Source organism: Cavia porcellus, unplaced genomic scaffold (genome assembly GCF_034190915.1).
Source record: "Cavia porcellus strain 051 isolate PalLab524CR breed Dunkin Hartley unplaced genomic scaffold, mCavPor4.1 scaffold_5, whole genome shotgun sequence".
Taxonomy (NCBI): Eukaryota; Metazoa; Chordata; class Mammalia; order Rodentia; family Caviidae; genus Cavia; species Cavia porcellus.
Window position 1 is genome coordinate 58,459,169 of NW_026947488.1, and position 16,606 is coordinate 58,475,774.

Here is a 16,606-nt window from a genome sequence, read left to right on the forward strand (position 1 = left end):
TCTGAAGAATGTTTATTAACAAGAGAGCATGATTTAAATCTCATTATAACATTTTATTACATGGACTCATTTTCTGTAACAAAGCACTGACCATGTTCTGGCAGCCATCCCATAGAAAAAGCATTTTGTTGATCTGAGTACAGTGGAGTCTTTGCAGTGAATGCTTTCTCTATTCTTGTTCATTTAGTAACCACTTGTCATTAGAAACAAACTGTGTTCTGAGCTGGAGATGGGCACAGGAAAGCCAGGCTACTGCAAATCTGAATGTTCTGTTGCCTCTTTTTTTCTTTTAAATTTAACATTTATTGCCCTCAGGGAACTCACACTGAAGAGACTGGAACCCTAGAGAACCAGCTAATGCAGGTCTGATCTCCTTGAAGGTAGGAAATCAAGAAATTTTGTGTGTCCTTCCTTTTTGTTACCAGTTCCTCTACAGTGTGCTGAAGGTGTTCAGCAGGAATTTGATTTTGTTGTCGTTGTTTGGAAACAATTGAAAAATTTAGAAAAATTGCAATGTAGTTTGGAGAACATTCAGATGATACCCTTTATTCCGTATGTTAGTTTGCTAAGACTGCTGACCAGTGTACCACAGATTGGGTGGTTTCAGCAATAGACATTTATGTTCTCATGATTCTAGAGGTTAGTAGACTGAGATCAGGTGTTGACAAAGTAGGTTTCCTCCAAGCAAGCTTTCTTTAACTAGTAGATACTTTCTTTTCTCATTGCCTTTACATGGTCTTTCCTCTGTATATGTCTGTGTCCAAATTTCCTCATTTTACAATAGCAGTTGCATTGGTTTAGGGCAGTGATAGTAAAGCTTTTAGAGAGTAAGTGCTCAAACTGCAACCCCAAACCCACTCATTTATCGGAGTGCTAACACTGTGATTATACCTAAATACTGAGGTTTTAGTTTAGAAAAAACCCAACTGGTTAGCATCTTTTGTCTTAAAAGAAAAACACCGTAACATGTGTGCTGTAGGCCTATTCCAATGACCTCATATTAACATAATTACTTCTTTAAAGATTTGTCTCCAAATATAGACACATTCTGAGGCCCTGGGGGTTAACACATCCACATATGAATTTGGGGAGGGGAGACTCAATTCAAGCTATAACATCCAGATTTGCTTCTTAATAAATTACATCATTTGTATGATAGTTAGTGATATTGAGCATCTTTTCATATGCTTTTTAGCCACTTGTATATAATATTTAGACAAATGTTTATTCAAGTTATTTGCCCAGTTTTAAAAGTTGTATTGAATTTTTTCTTGTTGAGTTGTAAAAAATTTTTATTATATATTCTGAATATTAACTCATTAGATATAAAACTTGAAACTATTGCCTCCTATTCTATTGGTGATTTTTTCACTGTCATTTCTTAATATACTAGGTTTTTAACATTTAGGATAGTCCCATTTGTCTGTGGGGGTTTTTTTGGCACTGGGAATCAAACTCATGACTTCATGCTTGTCAGGCAGGCACTGTACTGCTGAGCTGTATCCCCAGCTACTGTTTTTGCTTTTGCTGCCTCTGTTTTGGAATGGTATTGAATTCATTGCCAAATTCAATGTTGTGGAACTTTTCCCTTGTTTTTTTCTAGTAGTTTTATAGTTTTAGGTCTCTAGTCCATTTTAAGTTGTTTTTTTGTATTTGGTGCAAGATAATGGTCTTATTTTATTTATTTGTTTTTTTGCATGTTGGTATTCTTTTTTTCCAACACCAATTGTTGAACAGACCATCCTTTCCCCATTGAGTACTCTTTTTGAAGATCATTTGGCTATCCACAGAAGAATGTAGCTTTGGACAAATCTATTCCTGTGTAAACACATATATTCTGAGCTTACCAAATCATTAGGAGAATCTGGAAAGGGCTTTTAGGAAAGGGCTCCTAGCAAATGGCCTCTAAAGACACAGTCTGCCCTTTGTTTACACAGGCTCCACATCCACTGTAGCCATGGAGGATCGGTTCCAAGGTACTTCCCAAGCCCCAGATACCAAATCTGCAGATGCTCTAGACCTTTTTAAAAAATAATGTAATGTAGTGTTTGCACATAACCTATACATGTCTTTTAAATCATCTCTACATTACTTGTTGAATCTAATACTATGTAAATGCTATGCAAGTACTTACTGTCCTGTATTGTTTAGGGAAGAAGGACAAGAAAACAGTGTATGTCTGTCCAGTATAAACTTTCAAATCCATATTTTAGCAGCGATTTTAAAACAGTTGATTCAATCTACTGATGCGGAATTCACTGATACAGAGAGCTAGCTGTGCTTTGTTTTAAAAATAGACTTCCTTTTTAAAAAACAACAACAGCTTTACTGAGATCTAATCCACATGCCATACAATTCACCTTTTAAAAATGTACAATTCACTCTATGTAGGGAGAGATTTGTACAATCTTCACTACTATCTAATTTCAAAACATTTGCATCACCAACATAACTATTAGCATTCATGGTTCCCCACCCTCAATTTCTGTCAAACACAAATCCTTCTGTGCTCCATGATTTGCCTCTTCTGAATGTTTCGTGTAAATGGAGTCATTTGGTATTGGCCTTTGGCACATGGTTGAAAGTTCATTCGTATTTAGGTAATGTAGCAATACTTTATCCCTAGTTATTGATTCACTTAAATTGATAAGTAAACAATTATAGGTTTTTATGTATATACCGCATGATGTTTGGAAACATGTATATATTGTAGAGTGGTTCATCAAATTAATTAATATATGTATTACCTCATGGATTTATTATTTGAGGCAAGGATACTTAAAAGGTTCTCAGAAATTTTTTTTAATATTTTATTTTAAAGATAGTAAAACCCAACAAAGCAAAACAGAGCAAAGCCAATCAAAACAAAGTAGCAAAATTGGTACAGAATTTCAGAGCAGGATACTATGAAAACAATAGTTACCATAGTATATCTTGTTATCTTCACAGTAATTGTCCATTCCATCAGCTATAGCAAAAATCAAACAGAATAAAACCAATAAAATAGAATATTAAATACAGCAAAACAATCAGAACAAAGTAAAATGGTGAGAACAGTATTGGGTTTCAAAGACAAGATAGAAGGAAATCCCCTATATTTGCTATATTACATATTGTCATCCTCCCAAGAGATGCTCAGACCACTGGCCCAGAGGTGCAAAATCAGCCAAGCAATACAAGCATTTAGTTGCTTTATATACATTAATTGCTATTGACTCAGCCTGTCCTCTGAACTCCCTAGTTGCTTACGGGTAGGGTGAGGGGGTGTTTGATTTTCAGCCCACATGCTGGTAGGCACACAGAAGGTGCTCTCTGATTTGTCTGTCTGGAACCCAGACAACTTGTGTGGCCTACCAGAAAGGCTGGCTAGTAGGCTTCTTGTTGGTTCCTCCCAGTCCCATTATGGCTGATTCTCAGGAGGCACTGATTTTCCTCTCAAAAATATACTCAGCAATTTTAAAGTATATATTACATTGTTTATTAGCTCTGATCAGTCTGGTGAACAACAGACCTCTTGAACTTACTCCTTCTGTCTAATTGAAATTTGCCTCATTTGTCTAAGTAGACATCTCCCTAGGTATACCCCTCCAGCTCTGCCCTGGTAACCAGCATTCAGCTCTCTGCTTCTGTGCCTTTGAAGTTTCTAGACTCCATGTGAATGACATCATGTGGTTTGTCTTTTGTGAATCTGGCTTATTTCGTAACATAATGCCTTTTAGGTTTGTTTATATTGTTTCAAATTAAAGAATTTTCACATTTTTCAAGGCTGAATAGTACTCTATTGAGTATATATGTATTCCATTTTCTTCATGCATTGATCTGTTGATGAACGTGGATATATTCCATATCTTGACTGTTTTTAATAGTGTTGCAGTGAACCTGGAGTGCAGGGATACTGATATCATTTCAAACACCAGGACATGGGATTGCTGGATCATGTGGTACTTTTAGTTTTAATTTTCAGAGGAACCTCCACCCTGTTTTCTATAATGACTCTATAATTTATATTCCCACCAATACTATTCAGAAATTTCCTTTCCTCCACATACTCACCAGCACTTGACTTTCATCTTTTTGATAGTATCCTTTCTACTAGATATAAGATATCTCACTGTGGTTTTAATCTGTATTTCCCTGGTAACTAATGATGTTCAGTGTACTTTCATATACCTTTTGGCTATTTGTATATCTTTGAGAAATGTCTATTCAGGTCCTTTGCCTGTTTTTAAATTGGTTTCCTTTTGTTTGTTTGCTGAGATTCATAGAGATTAATTAACTTGTGCCAAGTTATATAATTAGAAAGTGATAGAGCTGGGGTTTCAAGTTCCACATACCTTTCAAAGTTAAGCAGTTTTGTTTTAAATCAAAAGTGCAGAGTTGAGTTAACTCTGTTCCTTTGTACATGATATGTTACCAGCTCTGATTGTACAAGGCCTCCTCCCCTGATAATTATTTAGACATTTATTTTATCCTTACTCTTCATTCTCATTTCCCTTCTCCACAGGCAGTCATTTTAATTTATTTAATGTATATTTTACATGCATACTGTCATAGAATTATATTGCATTGTGTTCATGAATAATAATATCTTTTTAAAACTTTTTTGAAATTTTATTTTAGACAGAATAAAACCAAGCAAAATATAACAGAATAAAGCCAGTCAAAACAAGACAGTGTAGTGATACATGATTTCAAAACAAGATAATAGGAAATCAGCAGTGGTTACCATGACAATTGTCTTCAAAATACCTACCTATATGATCAGATGTAGGAAAATCAAAGAAAACAGAACTTAATAGAACCAATAAAAACAAAACAATGAATACAATTATAGGGCTTCAAAACAAAATAAGAGGAAATCCAAAATGGCTTCCATAATATGTCTTGTTATTTTCGAAATGCCCATGCCATCAGATACAACAAAGTCAAATAAGATAAAACCCAACCCAACAAAACAATGAGAATGATACAGGATTTTGAAAAGATAATAGAGAATTAACAATGGCCACCATATGCTACAGTGCATATTAACTGAATAGATGATCAGACTACCTGCTTTAGGCTGCAAAGACTTAACACTAAAAGCATTAAGTTGTGTTTTATTTCATAGCTATCATCACAGCTTGTTTTTCTCTGGATAGGCTGGTCGTTTATGGGGGCAGGGAGGAACGCTGGCTTTTCTTGTCTCCCTGCCCACGTGCAGAGGGTACTGGAGTCTGGTTGGCCCCAGTCAGCCCGTGAATGGCACCGACTCACAGGAGGACTTAGGTCTTTTTGACTTTTGCTGTCCTTCCCCGCAGTCTGCGAATGGCACTGACTCACAGGAGAAGGCTGGCATCTGACTCTCCCCCAGTTAGCCTGCCAATATTTTCTTTTTGTTTTATTATGTATATGTGGAACATAATAGTTACATTTTGGAGGGGGAACTCTACATATATGTCATTTTTGACTATTTTTGCTCCCTTCCCTCCCTCACAATAAATGTTGTATCATCTTTTTCGTACTTGGGCTTGTGATTTTAGGATCCTTAGTTTTGCTGTGTTTATGTGCATAAAACTTCTTGCATGTCTCTGCTTTTCTGTGACACATCCATCATGTTGATATTTATGCAGATTCCCTCCAGTTCTACTTCCCCACAAACAGTATTCCCACAATCAGCCTCTTTTTGGGGGTTCTCAGCATTCCTCTATATATATATCAATCAGGTTGTAATTGATAGACTGTATGTAACTTGGATCGGTCTCTAGAATAGCTCTACCAGCCTTTCCCTCTACTGGAAGCTTTTGGAGGGGTCATGTTCTTCCAAATCCCCACATGATCTAATCTTAATTTTTTGCCAGCCAACTACAAATAAAATGAAATCTGATAGGCTTTTTGTTTGGTTGTTTTTGTTGTTGTTGTTGTTTGACATCAAGTGTTTTGCCATTTTGCTGTTACTTCTAGCAAGGTGAACAGTGTTGTTCTACTACTCAAAGGGTCTAACTCATTGCTGTTGTTCTCTTCCTCTTTTCTTTATCACTCATCAAACCTAGAAAGTCCCCTGGTTTTTCCTTTTTCTAGCCATAATTCCTCCACCTTTGCATGTTATCCTTTGTAAGATGATGGAAAGATAGGAAATTATTTAGTCTACTCTCTGTTTTGTTGCTGTGGGAAACAAGATTTTTCCTGCTTTGTGCCAGCGCGAATCACAGGAAATAACAGATGGTTTAAAGGGTGAGGACAAAGACACAAAACCACATGTGAGTGATATTCCTTTAAAAAACAGAGTCAACAGGAAGTGAGTGAGAGGGGTTAAAAGACTGAGGACTTCTGAGACCACTTGCTAGCAAAGGGGTCAAGTTGGTCTTCTCAAGGTCCAAAGAAAGGAGGGTGACCTAGAATGGAGTATAGCTGTGGGCATTGTGGCATAAAGAGGGAGACTCAGGACATTTGGGAAGGGAAGAAGATAGAGGATTCCAGGATCTAGATTTCAAACAAGCATGTACTTTTAAACATAATACAGCTAGCAAAATATATGTACTTCTTAATACATGTACTTGACCTTGTGTAAAGTGTGCTGTGCATAACTGGCCTGAAAGTTATGATGTCAGCTCCCAGAGGACTTATAGGACGATAGCAAAGCTTTTAATTTCTTTAGAAAACGTGAGTCATAAAAGGCTCATAGACATGTTTACCATATGTACTGAGGTTGTGTGGATACAGCCTGCAATACAACTTTGGTCAGGGTCAGTGACTCTCATTGGAAATATGCATGAGGAAGGGATAGAAAAAAAGAAGGTGGGATTGAGGATCACATCTCCAAAGGGATGGATATAGAGGTCAGAAATGATGAAATGTAAGAGACCAGTCAGAGAAACAGTGGTCATGTTGCCATTCCTGGGACCTCATGGCCATATCTTTGTCTCTACATTGCTTGTTTTGCCCTTCCTTCAATATATTTCAGGCTGACCACTCTGCAAACAACTGCTTTCTGAATTGTTTGGTCTTGGTTTTGGGGATCAGGAATGGCAAATGAGAGGAGCTAAGGGGAAAAGCGCTTAATGAATTATCTCAGACAGTCTGTAAAGCCTGTGGTTCTGCGCTTAGCCAGCATCTCTGAATTCTCCCACCTTATGTCTTCTTCTACTGGAGTATCCTGGTTTTAAGTCTACAAAATTTAGTTATTTAAGAGCTAAACTTAGAAGTCAGAATGAAAGGTTAAAATGAAGAGAACAGGTTACGGTGAGAAAAGGTATAAAAGTAATCTTTATGGATAGGAAGCAGAAGGCATTGATAGAGTCATAAAGGTTAAATTGAAGTGAGCTTAAATAAACAGGCTATTTATTTATTTCCATTCAAGTCCATCACTTATTTTTAAATTGAATAGTCAGTTACTTTGCTGTTGAGTGTCAAGAGATTCTTAAATATTTTGGACATTAATTCTTTGTTGGGTGATGTGTAGAAAATATTTTCTCTCCTTCTAAAAGTTTCTTTTGCTCTTCAGAAACATTTTAGTTTGAGGTGCCCTAACTGTCTATATTTGGTATTGTTGCCTATGGTTTTGGTGTCAAACTTAAGAAATCATTACTGAGACCATAGTAGGTGTCATTCCTATATTTTATCCTAGTAGTTTTATGATTTCAGACCTCACACTTAAGTCCATTTTGAGTTTGAGGTGTATGTGTAGTGTAAGATAAATATCCAGTTTCACTTTTCATGCATGTAGATACTTAGTCTCTCGCTGCCATTTGCTAAAGAGACCATCCTTTCCCCATTGTCCATTCTTGGCACCATTACTGAAGATCTGTTGACTACGGATATGCAGATACGTGCATTTACTTCTCAGTGCTCTGTTCTCTTCCATTGTTCTGTATATATCTCCTTATGCCAGTATCCTACTATTTTTATTACTGTAACATATTTTGAGATCAGGAAGTATTATTTAGGATTGTTCTTCCTTCTTAAGGTTGCTTTGACTTTATAGTTGCATGTGAATCTTTCCTATTTTTGTAAACAAACAAACAAAAAAGCCATTTGAGTTTTGGTAGGGATTATAGTACATACATACAGTTGTTCTGTAAAAGAAGGAAATTCTGCCATTTATAATAACATGGGTGAACAGAGAGGATATTATACTAAGTGAAATAAACCAGCTGGGGGAGAATGGTTCCATTATATGAGCTATCTAAAACAGTTAAACTTACAGAAGCAAAAATTCTGCCCTTGGTTTGTAGAGGTTGGGGGGAAATGGGGAATTGTTTTGTGTTGGATATAAAGTTTCTGTTGTGCAAGGTGAATAAGTTCTAGAGATTTGTTGAATAATGTATTTCCTATGGTTAACAATATGGTATGGTACACTTTAAAATACAATAAAAGGATAAATTTTTATATTACATTTTCCTAGTTCTCCAAACACACAAGAAAGAACACAAGGAAATTTTTGGAGGTGGTGGATTTGTTTAGTACCTTGTTCATGGTGATGGTATTATGGGTGTATGCATATATCTAAATTGACCAAAATATGTACCTTAAATGTTTATACACATTTACATGTGTATACATAGATATTTTTATGTAGCTCAATAAAGCTAAAACATAAAAAAGGGACTTTCCCATTAATGCAGGTAACAGTAGTAGTAATCCCTTCCATGTGTCTTTTATTTCTCAGTTTAGCATACTTCTTGTACTCTGAGGAGTAGGAGTTACTACCACCCTCCTTATTGTGTACCATGCATAGGTAAGCTGAGATACAGAGGAAGAAGGGCCTTCTTTGTGGTTCCCTTAGAAGCTTAGCTTGAAGTTTGCTTTTGGATAGCTTGTTGCTTATTTCTGTCACATGATGGTGGAGAATGGAGTTGGGGACCCACAAGCCGATGACTGTAGATGCAAGAGGAGAAAGGGAAAAGACGTAAAAGAAAGAGAACACTTCAGAAGCAGTATGTAAGCAAGAAAGTAAGTTACACTGCCTATAAAGTTTACATCCTATAATTGTCCACTTTATATTGTTCTTTGTATTTTGCTAATACAAATAGAATCAGAGTGGTAGAGCTTGGTATCTTTTGGCCAGATACCAAGCAACAGTTTTCCAGGTTGAGCTGTAAGAGGTCCTTGGCAGTGGGTAGCAGCCCTGCGTGGCAGATCTCTACAAACAGGAGGGGCTGAGCCTCTTTAACTCTTTTCACTTTTAGAGGGCTAGCTAGAGTCAGACTCAGATCAGAAGCCTGTGAAAGGGAAAGAAATCAAAGGTGGGCCACAAAGTCAGAATCAGGGTGCCATATCAAAGCAGGGAATGACAGCATTGAGAGCTGGAAAGGCCAGGTCATGGCTTTATTTCTGTGTATGATATGCTAGAGGCCCAGAAGCAGACAGATCCACAACACCAGAGTCCATGATGTAGGAGGCTGAAGCTCCCTTGCTCCTCATTCCTCGGCTGGGTCAGACCAAGATTTGGACAAAGGGCAAGAGAAGTGAGCAGATGGATGCCTGGCCATGTGTGACTGAGTTAGAGGAGAGGCGGGAAGAATGTTGATGTTCTAAAAATGGCCTTAGACTATTTTTGCAGAGAGAAAAAGTGCCTACTTAACTATGCCTACTCTTTCTTTCCTTTTTTATTACAGTGATTGCAGTAGTTTTTAGTGAGAAGCAACCAATAGCTCTTGAGGAGGCGCATTACACAGCACCCATGTCCTCCAGGTGCACCCAGAAGAGTGTGATAGGGTATGGTCCTGGAACACTGATTATTATGAGTTGTCCTTCCAGGAAGGTCAGCATTTTCTTCTCCTCAGTTGCCCCTTGAGATGAGTGATGTGTTGTAAAATTCCAAGCAAAATCTAAGTTTCTAAAAGGAGTGTTTGAGTCACATTTCCTCTTTGAGGGTAGCCTCCAAGTTTCTCTAAATGAGAATGCAGAAGTGAAAGCATTTCAACTTTTCCTTCTTTTCCCCCAAATACGTTTGCACCTTTGGGCTTCTCTGATCATTGTCCTCTGTGTGTAGAGTGACCATGAACCAGGCCAGGATTCCTCTTGTTCCCAGGCAGATTCAGTTTTGCTGGTTCTGAAGGTACAGGTGGTGTCTGTCCTTCCTAAGTAGCTTTAAGGACATTTAGAACAATCACCCTGGATGCTGCTAGCTTGTTTTTTGTGTCTTCTTCAATAAGACTTTTATACAGTCTAAAATCAGCCTTTGAAGAAAAAGCTCCCTAAATTTTAAAACATGTTGCAGAAATAGATGTGGCACGAAGTAGTCTCACCTGTGTACCTTAGTAAAAAGTTCTGGAGTTTGTGGACCATATAATGTGTGTGTCTGTTTTTAACCACCTGTATATGTGTTTCTGAGTCACTTGTGGGTTCAACGTACATAATACTTCTTCCATCCTTTGGAGTATTTGCTTACTTCCATCACCAAAAGGATAGCTCTAGTCTTCCTCTCTGGCTCTCAAATATTAGCAGAATAGTTCCTCCCGAACAGGCAGTGTCTGATCTCCCTTCAGAATCAAGTGAGACTCTGCACAACTTTTCTGTAGAACTGAGCTGAGTTGCTGAGGTTAAACAGGGCTGGAGAGACTGAGCAAATATTAGAACTCCATATATAAGACTGTGACCACTGAAAAGCAGCAGAATTATTTGTGGGTTTTTTATTTTAACAATGTCTTAATCATATAAGGGGAGAATCAACTGAAATAAAAATATAACTTCGTAGAGAATAATTAGAAATTTGAAATATGTTTTTCTGGAGGAATTTTAAGATTGGAATTTATCTGTTCAATCAGAATAATTGCACTAAATGAGACAAAATTATTGATTTACCAAGTGTGAAAACTCTCTCTCTCTCTCTCTCTCTCTCTCTCTCTCTCTCTCTCTTTCTCTCTGTCTCACACACACACACACACACTATTTTATTATACTGGATTCTTTTAGGAAAACTGCAAAGAGACTAATAGTTTCAAAATGATTTATTCAGCAAGTGGATATTGGAATCTGACTTGAATATATGTGAGGCTCAAAACTATGAGGATGTTAAGATGCTTAAAACAGCTCTTGGCTTTCAGAAACTTTTTCAGTTAAACTGAGAAGAGAAGATGAATTTGAAAAGTAAAATAATATTTAGATGTAGAACTACTGAAAATAACAAGAACAACTGATGGTACACAATTAGTGCCCAGAAGAATGGCACAGACTTGCTACTTATAAAGGGGAGAGAACTCGGTGACTACATTTTACAAGTCATTTGTTTTCCCTTGGATTTGTTCCTCATGTGTAAATAAGGCCTTGAAACCTTCCCAGGTGAGATGAAATATTTAATGCATACTGCATTTATCTGCAGCCTTGTGCTGAGAATGGACCTTCCAAAAGCAGTGTCGCAAATCCTCTTGGTGTCTCTTGGGATTGTTGAGGTGGTCTCATTATCTTTCCTTTGCAGGTGCCTTAGTCTGTTGGGGCTTATGTAACAGCATTAGAGACTGAGTTACTTATAAATAGCACAAATTTGTGTCTTATCATTCTGGAGACTAGGATTCTGAGATCAAAATGCTAGCAGATTTGGGTTCTGACAAAAACTTCTTCCTGGTTTACTGCTATTTTTTGCTGAGTGCTCATGTGGTAGAAAGAGTATGTAGTCCTTCATGGCCTCTTTCCTATGGGTACTAATTTCATGAGGGCAGACCCCTCATTACCTGATCACTGACCAAAGGCCTGTGTCCCAGTACCAGTATGATGGGGAGTAGATTTTAACATACGAATTTTGGGGTTGGGAGGCACAGAAAATTTAAGTGTACAGTAGCAGATAACTGCAGATCAGAAGGGCTGATGAGTCTTCTAAACCAGAGGGGTCCCAGCAAAATATTATTATAAAGTGAATGGCAGATGGGACAGGCATAAAGCTTCAAAGTGGGGAAGAACACCTGTCCTCAGCTGGCATCTTGCTTATCCACTGACCTGCACTTTCTAGATGTACCTTCTCTGCGAGGCGGGGCCTCATCACTCAGAGTCTCTGAGTGCACCCTGAATGTCTTCCCTCTGTAGCCACAGTGCTTGGGCTGTGAGACCTGAATGTGGCATAGGTGTTTCTTGCTGCATGCCTAGGCTGTGAAGAACCAGAAGTAGGTTGTCCATACATTATCACCTGTCATTTGTCCAAGAGAGTCGGTTGATGTAGAACTCTGTATGATAGAGTCATTTTCTCAAGATTCCTTGTACCTTATGAAGAGGCCCCAAAGAAGAACTCACATTATCAGCTGTTCATTTTAACTTCCAAGACCTGTAACAACCTGCTGTAGAAAACAGTAGCAATATGTCCACTGTCTGCTGCCCTCGTCCCAGGCATCCGTGCTCATTCATTCTTGGGGGAGGGAGTAAGTAGGAATAATCACTTCAAATCCAGGTATTGGTAAGTTTTAAGTTCTTTGGTTTGTGATTAATTTCCAGGAGCTTCTAAGGAGCTAAGTTATGTAAACTACTCATTTACATCTTTGTCAGGTAATTTCCCCTTAAGGGTATGTGTTTCCACACATGCCCTTTCATGTGTGATTTTAGAGATCCAACTCACTTTCTCCCTCACAATCCTTCCTTGAACTCTTCAGTAAAAACTAATAAATTTGTGTATCTTTTTATGGATCTTTATCTCTCCTGACTACATACTTGGTTATTTGTGGGTCTGTTTCCCTCTTTCAGTTTTTAAGTTACTTAACAAAAGGTTTTACACACACACATACACACACACACACACACACACACACACACACACACACCTTAAAATATGCCTAGAAGCTAAAAATAAGCACTGAGTGCCATATGAAGATTAAAAGAAGTCAAGCTCGTCAGTATTGTCATTGTGATGTTCTGTCATCTCTTCATATGATATTTAGATATTCTCTCTGTTCTTATAAAAATACTAGGATCTAATGTCTATGTAAGAAAGTTACATTTCCATTTAGTTCTTATATGGATCTTATCATTGGGTAAAGCAGAACTTTCCCTCTTCTTTAGCTCCTTAACTCTGGGTGCTTTTATGTGTAAGGAAAAGTGATTTGGGGAAAGAAAGGAGTATGGATTTTAAAGTTGACCAGATGAGTAAACTTAGCTGAGTTCTCTTCCTCTCCCTGCATCCATTTCCAAGCTCAAAATAGGGACAGTTACAGTTTAGTGACACAGATCCAAAGCTCATGGTCTGTGCATGTTAGCACCCAGGTTTTGTCACACTTCTCTTGCTTTCACCTGTCCTCTCATCGGTGATGTGGATGCCACTGCAGAATGACAGCAGCAGTCAGCTCAGGCTTCCATAGCAAAATGCCATAAGGCAAGTGGCTTACATGGCAGAAATTTATTTTCTCAGTTTTGGATAGTGGAGGTCCAAGATCATGGTGCCAGCATGGGAGGGTTGGGTTCTGTTGAGGACCTTTTTCTAGTTTACAAATAATTGCATTCTGTATGTGTCCTGATATGGCAGAAGTTTGATTCTAAAGGGAGAGAGGAATGAAAATGAACCAATTCTCTGACATCTCTTCTGATAGACCATTATTCTCATTGGTCTTATCCTTCTGACCAAAATATCTTAAAACACCATCACATGAGAGCTTCAAAATGTGAAGCTCTGAATTCAATCTATAGCAATGATGGAGCCATTCCTTCAAGCCATCACGTTTATGGAACATAAACTCACCTCCTGTGTATGGTATACAGATTTGTCACCACTGCCTTGCAGTCCAGAATAAAATTATGATTTGTTAGTGTGCTACTTGGGGGCTCTGATACCTATTAATGCTTCAGTGTTTTCTCTGTCTGCCCTCATGTGAATTGGTTCCTCCAGGAAACAGAGAGACCCCAACACGGAATAGAAGGGCAAGAGATTTACTGGATAAAATGTCTGAGAAAGAGAATGAGGAAAATGAGGAGTAGACAGGGAAGCTTTAGTTTTAGATGTGGGGCTGATTTCTGTGATAAGGAAGAAACAGAGACAGTTGGCAGAAGGAGCCTGACTGCCTTGAACTCGGGATGAGCTTTGTCCATCTGATATGGAGGTTTTGTGTAAAGCTCACCTTTAGAGGAATCCTCAGTGGTGAGGAGAGAGTCTCAGCAGCTGTGTGCTGCAGTCTCCTGAGGAAAACATTGAACTGAGGCAGAGCCTGAAGACATCCATATCACAGCCTAGGCATGCAGCAAGGAGCTGCCAGCTAACTCTATGCTATGGACAGATTCTTTCGAGAAAGTACATTTGAGCAGCATTCTTTATGGTCATCAAAGTCTGCCTTGTTTTCTGTTCTTACCAGACCAAGTTCGTCATTCTGCAGACATTTGAGTGTCTACGTTGTGTCTGTAATCAAACTTGCTGAGCAAGACCAGGCTTCTGCGCAGCTTACAGTCCAGTGGGGGAAATAAACGCTAAACATTTGCAGGGATGCATGATGGCATAACTAGTGCACTGAAGGAAAAGAAGGTCATTCCACAGTAGGGGGTAACAAAAGATCCTGAAATCCTTGAATTCATGAGGTTCTTGCCCCCTGCCGAGCATATATTGTTCCTTTCTCTGCTGCTTCACTTGGCTGACATCTTTCAGTAGCAGAGACCGTGAGTATATATATAATGTCCTGATTTGCCTTGGACAGTTCTAGTCGTCTCCTTTTACACCCATGTGATTATTAGTATCGCTTACCTATGTGCTCAGAATGTCCCAGTTTGGACAATATATCAAATAGTCATTTGCCAAATGGTTCTTTAAGCCTTTTTTATAAAACACGCATCTTAGTATCTGTAAACCTTTTACCAGTGTCACAGCACGAGAAGGAGGCAGAGATTGGATAACTTGCTCAGGACACTGAGCAGTTGCCCCTGGACCACCACTTTCAGCCTCTCAGGAGAGGTTCCTTGGGAAAGCCAGCTCTCCTGCCCTGTCCCATCCCTCAGCCTGGCAGGATGGTGTCCTGGGTGATCCTTTACCTCAGCTGTAGCACACTGAGGGCACTGGAGATGCTCGTTCCCTCTGCCCCCTCAACACCTCCAGCACCTCATATCCTGAGAGCTCAGTGAATGTGTTAACAAATGTCTCCCCACGGAGTCATCTAAGTATAGCATGCAGATGGTTAAGCTGGAAGAGGACCTTCCATGAGTCATTTTGCTCCCTTTTAGATGCTTTCGCCCTTGTCTATCCTTCAGAGGTTGCTTACTTCTCCCTTTGGCTTAATATTGTTCCCAGACCTACCAAATTGAGGACTGTGAACTAAAAATGGGCATCTTTGAAAGAAACATGTTCCACACTTCTTTGTTTTGTTTAATTCTCTTTGTGGCATCATATCCACTGGGCAATTTATATTTCTTTTCATGTCCCTGAAGTAATGTTTTATTTTTAGAGGGCTCTAACCCAGAGGGCATTCCAAAGACAATGATATTTGTAAGTTTTATTTTTACAAAGTGCAGAATTTTTTTAAAAGGCACATTATGCAGTTTGCAAAGGGACTTTGAAAGGGAAAGGATAGTTGGGTAATTGGGAAATTAGGTATTTTTACCACATTTACTGTGTTGCTTTTCCTCTTTTCTTCCATAGTCCTGAGGCAATATAAAAAGATGCCTATAGCAATCAGTTCTAAAAGCTTTGTGCTCCCTTTGTAGTCATAGCTGAGTGTTCCATATAAAATTTCTTAATATACTGAAGGTAAATCAGAAGAAGATCTCCTGGCCTAGTTGGAAGGAACAAAGAAAAAGCATCTGAGTTACTCTTTAACTAGAAAGCTTTTGTTCTTTTGACACAGTTGCAACCCAAATATCATAGACGATGACTTTATTTTCAACCTTCATCTGTTTTTATGAATTTTAAAAACAAGTGATTAGGAAGCTTTCAGCTAGATAAACCTGAAGACAGTAACATAATTCATGTGCACCCAAGTTCATATTTTCTATTAATCATATAACCATGCTTGCCTATCCCATGAGTTCTAGGTGCTCTGGTCAATTGGATTTCTTTCAATGTTGCATCTCTCTTTTGGATAAAATCCTTATATTTTCACTGGGGAAAAAATAAAAGGAATGTTTCAGACTGACTCCGATCACTTTTCCTTTCTCTTCTATTCCAAAGAAGAAATCACATCCTGCTGTGCTTTGGGCTAGGGTGCTGCTGGGGTGAGAGTTGTCTCCTCCTGAAAGGGTATGGGGATTCTGAAGCTATCAAAGACACAGTGTTACCGGAGAACACCAAAGGCAGATAGAGATTTCTCTGGTATGGTGGCATACCAGAAGGCACCAGAGCTCATCCTTAATGAAGTATTAGCCTTTGGAGACATTGTTGGGTAGATGATGAAGAGTAATTGTAATTTTTATTTTGATGACAGTAATAACATTTTTGATATGTTCACTCTGTGCCATATGCTTTTGTAGGCACTTTAAATATATTATCTCATTCATTTGCAAGAACTATTGCCATTTCCATTTTACAGATGAGAACTGGAGACATAGGGAAGTTCAGATATTCACAGACTTTCAAGGGTGAAGGTAACTAAGGCCAGCTCATTGAGTAAGGAAGCTATCATGCAAGGAGCAGAGGGGTCTCCCCAGGACTTTCCACTGGTGAGTGGCTGGCCTGAGTCTGCCCATCAGGCACCTGGCGTGATACCGTGCAGTCTTCTTTACGGCCACAGCATCT

General features: G+C 38.6%; 1 protein-coding gene across 6 annotated transcripts in view; it reads left to right on the forward strand.

Annotated features, from left to right (window-relative positions):
- The window catches only part of Tmem108 (transmembrane protein 108), a 322,687-nt gene that overhangs the window by 42,104 nt on the left and 263,977 nt on the right, over nt 1-16,606 (forward strand). For 3 of the 6 annotated variants that reach the window (XM_063249008.1, XM_063249010.1, XM_063249009.1), the window contains exon 3: nt 316-380. The exons of the other annotated variants lie outside the window; for them this stretch is intronic. The gene's annotated coding sequence lies outside the window, so the exon portion shown is untranslated. The remainder of the gene's footprint in view (nt 1-315; nt 381-16,606) is intronic. 6 annotated transcript variants of the gene reach the window in all.